The 6,300-nt window shown below is 40.1% G+C and overlaps 1 non-coding gene across 1 annotated transcript; it reads right to left on the bottom strand.

Moving 5' to 3' along the window:
- Positions 1-567: 567 nt before the first annotated feature.
- On the bottom strand, positions 568-673 carry LOC121212873 (small nucleolar RNA R71). The gene has a single exon (XR_005908245.1). It is a non-coding gene; the product is annotated as a small nucleolar RNA R71 (small nucleolar RNA).
- Between the last annotated feature and the right edge of the window lie 5,627 nt (positions 674-6,300).

Raw genomic sequence — 6,300 nt, 5'->3', positions numbered from 1 at the left:
GGAAGAAACCCGTCAGGACCATTACTTTTTGACGAAGAAATCGATCGCACAGTTCACAGAAATTTAAAAGAAATAAGGCGAAGCTTAAGATACACAGAGAATAAGCAAGAAGACGATACTCAACCCCCAACCGAAGAGATGGCTGAAAACCAAGGCAATCAACTACCTCCTGCAATTGCGTTTAATCAAAATCTTGCTCCACGCACTATGTATGATTATGCTAAAACTTCTTTAACAGGAACTGAATCAAGCATAGTTAGACCTACTGTAGCTGCAAATACTTTTGAATTAAAACCTAACACTATTCAAATGATACAGCAATTTGCTCAGTTTGATGATTTGTAGGATGAGGATCCCAACGCTCATTTAGCCAACTTCTTAGAACTATGCGATACATTTAAAATTAATGGTGTCTCTGATGATGCCATTCGTCTTCGGTTATTCCCTTTTTCATTAAGGAACAAAGCTAAAAAATGGTTGAACTCGTTACCATGATGGTCAGTTACTACATGGGAACAAATGATCGAAAAAATTTTACTAAAATATTTTCCGCCGGCTAAAACGGCTAAATTACGTAATGATATCTCTTCTTTTGTGCAGATGGATTTAAAACACTCTACAATGCATGGGAGAGATACAAGGACCTTTTGAGAAGGTGCCCTCACCATGGGTTACCGCTTTGGCTACAGGTTCAAACGTTCCATAATGGCCTGAATCCTTCTACTCGACAAATGGTTGACGTAGCTGCTGGCGGAACCATCCATAATAAAACACCTGAAGATGCCTATGAGTTTATAGAGGAGATGTCACTGAATAACTATCAGTGGCAAGTCATGATGAAAAAGCCAACGAAAACAGTCGGCGTTTATAACATCGATTCAGTCACCATGCTCTCTAATCAGGTAGAACTCTTAAATAAAAAGATTGATGGTTTTCTTAGTTCTTCACAGGTTCACCTAGTAATGCAGTGCGAAGCAAGTTGAGGTGGAACAAACCATTCGGAATACCAACCTTATGGCTACAACATGGATAACGAGCAATTAAACTACATGGGTAATAATCCTCAACCTCAAAACAATCCATATAGTAACACTTACAATGCAGGTTGGAGGAACCACCCCAATTTCTCGTGGAGCGGTCAAGGAAATCAAAGACCACAACCACTTCAGGCTACCAACAACCACCCTACCAACAGGAAAAGAAGCCGAACCTTGAAGAGATACTCTCAAAGTTTATTTCAGTGTCAGAAACTCATTTCCAGAACACCGAGACAGCACGTAAAAATCAACAAGCGTCGATCCAAGGGCTAAAAACTCAGATAGGCCAGCTTTCTAAAATAATTTCCAAACGACCACAAGGTAGCTTGCCAAGTAATACTAAACCCAACCCAAGGGAACAGCTAAATGTAATTAATATTCAAGATGAATAAGGAGTTTTTGAGCCTGAACTAGAACCGAGGCAAGAAACTGTGGTAAGTAAAGGTCAAGGTAAGGTAGATAACAATAAAAACAAAACGGTGAATGTCAAAATATACCTCATGTGCCATACCCCAACACGATAAGGGAAAATCGCTTAGATGAACAATTTGGTAAATTCCTTAAACTCTTAAAAAATTTACATATTAACTTACTGTTTATTGAAGCCCTATCACAGATGCCAAACGCAATGAAATTCTTAAAAGAGCTTTTAGTAAATAAGTCGAAGTTGGACGAGGCATCGCATGTGGAGCTAAACGCAGTGTGCTCAGCTATTTTGAAAAATAAGCTACCGAACAAACTAAAAGATCCAGTGAGTTTTACGATTCCTTGCTTAATTGGTAGTTTAGATGTTAATAATGCATTAGCTGATTTAGGGGCTAGTATCAACGTCATGCCTTATAAAATGTATAAGAAACTAGGTCTCGGGAAACCCAAACAGACTAGGATGAGCATTCAACTAGCAGCTAAAACTATAAGATTTCCTAGGGGTATTATTGAAGATGTGCTAGTAAAAATCGATAAGTTTATATTTCCCATTGACTTCATTGTTTTAGACATAGAGGAGGATAGCAACACTCTTTTAATTCTGGGAAGGCCCTTTTTAGCAACTGCAAAAACAATTATTGATGTTGGCACAGGTGAGCTCACGCTTCGCGTAGGAGATGACACACTCACGCTTCAAGCTCACAATTCTGACAACACATCGAAAATTGAAGGTGATCATCTAAACCATTCCATTAAAACTAACCACATGATACAACCCACTTTTCAGGAGATAAGTCTGAAGGAAGTACATGAGCTACTCTCAAACAATAGTAAAGGATCTATTCATGAAGCACGAAGGCTGCAAATAGAGGAGATAGATGAATGGCGAACACATAAACCGAGAACACACGATAAACCAAAACTATGCCAAGACGAGCTTGATATCTCTCCAAATCAACTTAAAATTGGAGATAAAGTCTTATTAGATACCGTAGATCCCCACATTGTCACTACCACACTGAATGAAGAAATCCCTCTTATGGTACTCAGCATTTTTCCATTCGGTACGGTGAGGTGAGTCATCCCAAGTTCGGCACTTTTAAGGTAAACAACACTTGTTTAAAACCTTATTTTATGATTGATAGCAGGAATGAGGAGTATAAACTCCTCGAACCACCATGATCATTCAACAGAGAGGTAAGTCGAGCTTAGACTATAAATAAGTGCTTCTTGGGAGGCAACCCGAGCACTAACTGTATTAACTTCATTAAAATTTAGTCTTCAACATCTAACTTACTAACGGAGCTCTCTAACACAGGTTTTCCACAGAGACACGGCCAATCACACGGGCGTGCTTATGGCCCTATGAAAATAGGGCAAGGATTTCCCCAAACACGGGCTGCGATAAAATGCCACGACCGTGCGACATGGCCGTGGTCGAGCCTGCCAAAACAACATGGGTGTACGACACGCCCGTGTGGAAGACCTATGGTTGAAACTGAGAAACTAGCACGGACGTGTGACACACCAGTGGTCGAACTGGTTAGATTGACACGGGCGTGGGAGAAGCGAATGAAGCTAGACGCAGTCGTGCGACATGGCCGTGTGAACCCATACGCCCAAGGTACACTGGCTTGGGACAAATTTCTGGCGCGCCCAAATATGAAAAACGCGAAACACACGAGCAAAAATTAGGGAACACGGGCGTGTGCCATGGCCGTGTGGCCCAAAATCTATAAATACCCTACACTATTCACTTTTTCCCCATTCAAAAACCCTAACCCTAGCTACTGCAAGTTCACACGGCCTCCCTGCCACGCCCGTGCACTGCTTCCCACTCCATTTTTAACGCTCAATCTCTCTCTCCTAGCGTTTGTTTACTCCTTTCACTTCTATTTTACTTATTTCTAATGCTTAGTATCAACATAATCTTCATATCTTTTGAACTATTCTTCATTTTGCTCATTATTCTATCATTTAATTTGCATTCTTAGGTTAGTCATGACATTACTATGCTGCTTCTCATGCTATTACCATGCCAATGTCTATCATTTAATTTGCATTCCTAGGTTAGTTATCATACATTCCGTGTTAAATTGAGATTAGGAAAACCTCATACCCATTACATTTCTATTCTCATTGTCATTGTTATTTTGGTTGATTTTGCTTCATATTAGTAGTCTTGGCTAAAATAGTTAGTCCAAATTCATGATTTTTTACTTCTTCAAATTCATTTACCTATTATCATTATTCTTTATATTACAGGATTTTAATGCCGTCTTCACGAGGAAAGAAGGCCGCTGTCCCTACTTCCAAGAAACGAAAGGGAGCATCATCTTCTGCAGGTCCAACCGTGGAAATTCGTCACCCCCTTCTTCAGTTTCCCCATGGGCCCCAGGAAGAACTTTTCCAGATACTTCGAGCCCGACCTTTAATTGCGGGCCGCTACATCGACTGGGCCGCTGTAGAACAAGTTCAGTTGTCTGATGCGATTCAGGCCCTCTTAACCACCAACCCTTGGGAGCTATTCTTTGGGATCATCGAACCAACATACCTCGAGCTCACGATGGAACTATGCTCAACATTCCATCTCCAGACGGTAATGATGAACTACGATGATCTCAGCACGGTACAATTTTGCTTAGGCGGATTAGTCCACCAGCTTAGTGTTCCAAAATTTAGTACGGCATTAGGTTTATATACGGAGGAGTTCAAGAAAGAGAATGGCTTAGATGCTCTCACTCGCCACATACATTTCTCTCCCTCGAAGTGCTAGTACACTTTGGCCCCTGGCGCAGCCTCCTACAATCCTAGCCGCTCCAAGGCATCGGTTCTCCCACCATCCCTGAGGTACCTATATGCCATTTTGGCTCACACGATTACAGAAAGGCGAGAGAGCACTAGCGTCGTCAACACTCATGACCCCTATTTTTTATGGTGCATGTCGCACGGGCACGTCATCAACCTTGCCTATTTCATCGCCCTCGCGATTTAGCACCAGACAGAGCGGCATCGGAAGGGGGTCATCTCCATTGGCCCCTACGTGACTCGATTGGCATGACACTTTGAACTCCTCAACACCATAGCCCAAGAATCATCCCTCACCCTCATCGGCCAGATGTCTCCACAAGGCATCTCGAGCATGCTTAGCATGAGGATGATCGAGAGGCACCAAGGAACCTACCTTCCCCAGTATCATCTCGCCCAATCTACCGAGGAGGAGGCCTACAAGGACATTCCTGATGATGTCCCCCACAGCACGAGGACCCACCGACTCAGCCACCACCACCCTTTTGTCCAGTTCATGCGGCAGCTTCATATGCTGAAATCTCTGAGTTCCTCAATTGATTCGAGCAGCAGTGTTTTCAACAATTTGACAACATTGATGCTACTCTACAGCAGATTTGTCAGCACCTCCACATCTCATTTCCAGTCCCACCTCGCGAACCATGCAGCGATGAAGATGTTTAAAAACATTTATTTATTATTTTATGTTTTTAATTTTTATTAAAACTAGTTTTTATTTTTATTAGATTTTAGAAATTTTATTTTTAATTATTAATTTCGGTTATTTCTTTTTGAGTAATTATTCTTCCTAATATCCCCTAAAAAGTTCCTGATTTTATCACAGTTATATAGAGCTCTTAAGCTCATCATCACATAGGAACTAAAACTCCACCGGAAAAGGTTCTCCATGACTGCCATGTCCTGCTCACCCACAACCATAGCTACCACTAGAGATAATATCCTTTTGGTGCAGGACTTATGGCCTAATGAACCTCTACAACCACTGGAGTATCCTCCTCCACCCTCAAACTGATTACTCTCCAGAACTCCAGTTCGAGGAATTCATCATGTAGGAAGTTTCACTTCTCTCCCTATCTTATTTTTATACTCTAATATCTATCTTTGTACACTGAGGGCAATGTACATCTTAGGTGTGGAGGGTATTTATTTCATTATCAGAAAAATCTCTGAATGACTGCCTTGTTCTCTTGAAAAGCTCTCAAATCATATTTAGCATAAATTTTAATTGATTTATGATTTTGATTGATATATCTTGAATTAAAACATAGGAAATTATGCCTTTATTGTTTAAACTTTAAGACATTAGAGAATCAAGCATGATGAGTTGATTTTTAAGAATTTAAAATCTTAGGTTGTTTCCCCAAAGTTTAGGTATTACTTTAGTTGGAATTCACAAGTTGCTAAACATCAAGAAGCCATAATTTTTGTGAGATTTTTGAGCCTTTTGAGCATCTATTAATTCTTTTCATGCTTACTTTTATTATTGCTTTGAGTGCGTCAGTATTGAACTGTTATTCTAGAACTTGCTTGATTATGCATGTCGAGAACACACCATTTGATTTGATATGTCAAAATGATTAAGGCACTTAGGATTAATCCACTCATGCCATGAAAAGCTTACCTCCACGATTAACCCCTAGTAAACCCCCTTGAGCCTAACAAGCCATTTCTTGTATTACCCTTAATATTAACCTTTAACCCATTATTGTTGAAATCCCCTAAATTAATTTAAGCCCCATTTTTATCGAGATTTGAAATGAAATAGTTACTTAGCTATGTTTTATTCTACTCTGTAATTTAATGTGTTCTTAAAAAAAAGCACATGTATACATATTAGTAGTTATCTTCTGTTTGTAAGCTTCAAAAGTTAAATTCCTTAGTCTGAGAAGAAGCTCTGTTGTACGCAAGTGATGATTAACTCTTTCTCTAGTTAGGTAATTTTTCCATTCAATCTTGATTCTAACCCTTTCTTGTAGCTTGTGACCACACCCCCTAACCAAACCTCATTACAACCCTCTAAAGACCTTTT

This window comes from Gossypium hirsutum, chromosome A13, assembly GCF_007990345.1.
Source record: "Gossypium hirsutum isolate 1008001.06 chromosome A13, Gossypium_hirsutum_v2.1, whole genome shotgun sequence".
Classification (NCBI taxonomy): Eukaryota; Viridiplantae; Streptophyta; class Magnoliopsida; order Malvales; family Malvaceae; genus Gossypium; species Gossypium hirsutum.
Note: the sequence above shows the minus strand (reverse complement) of the source record. Positions and strands in the feature narration are given on the sequence as shown.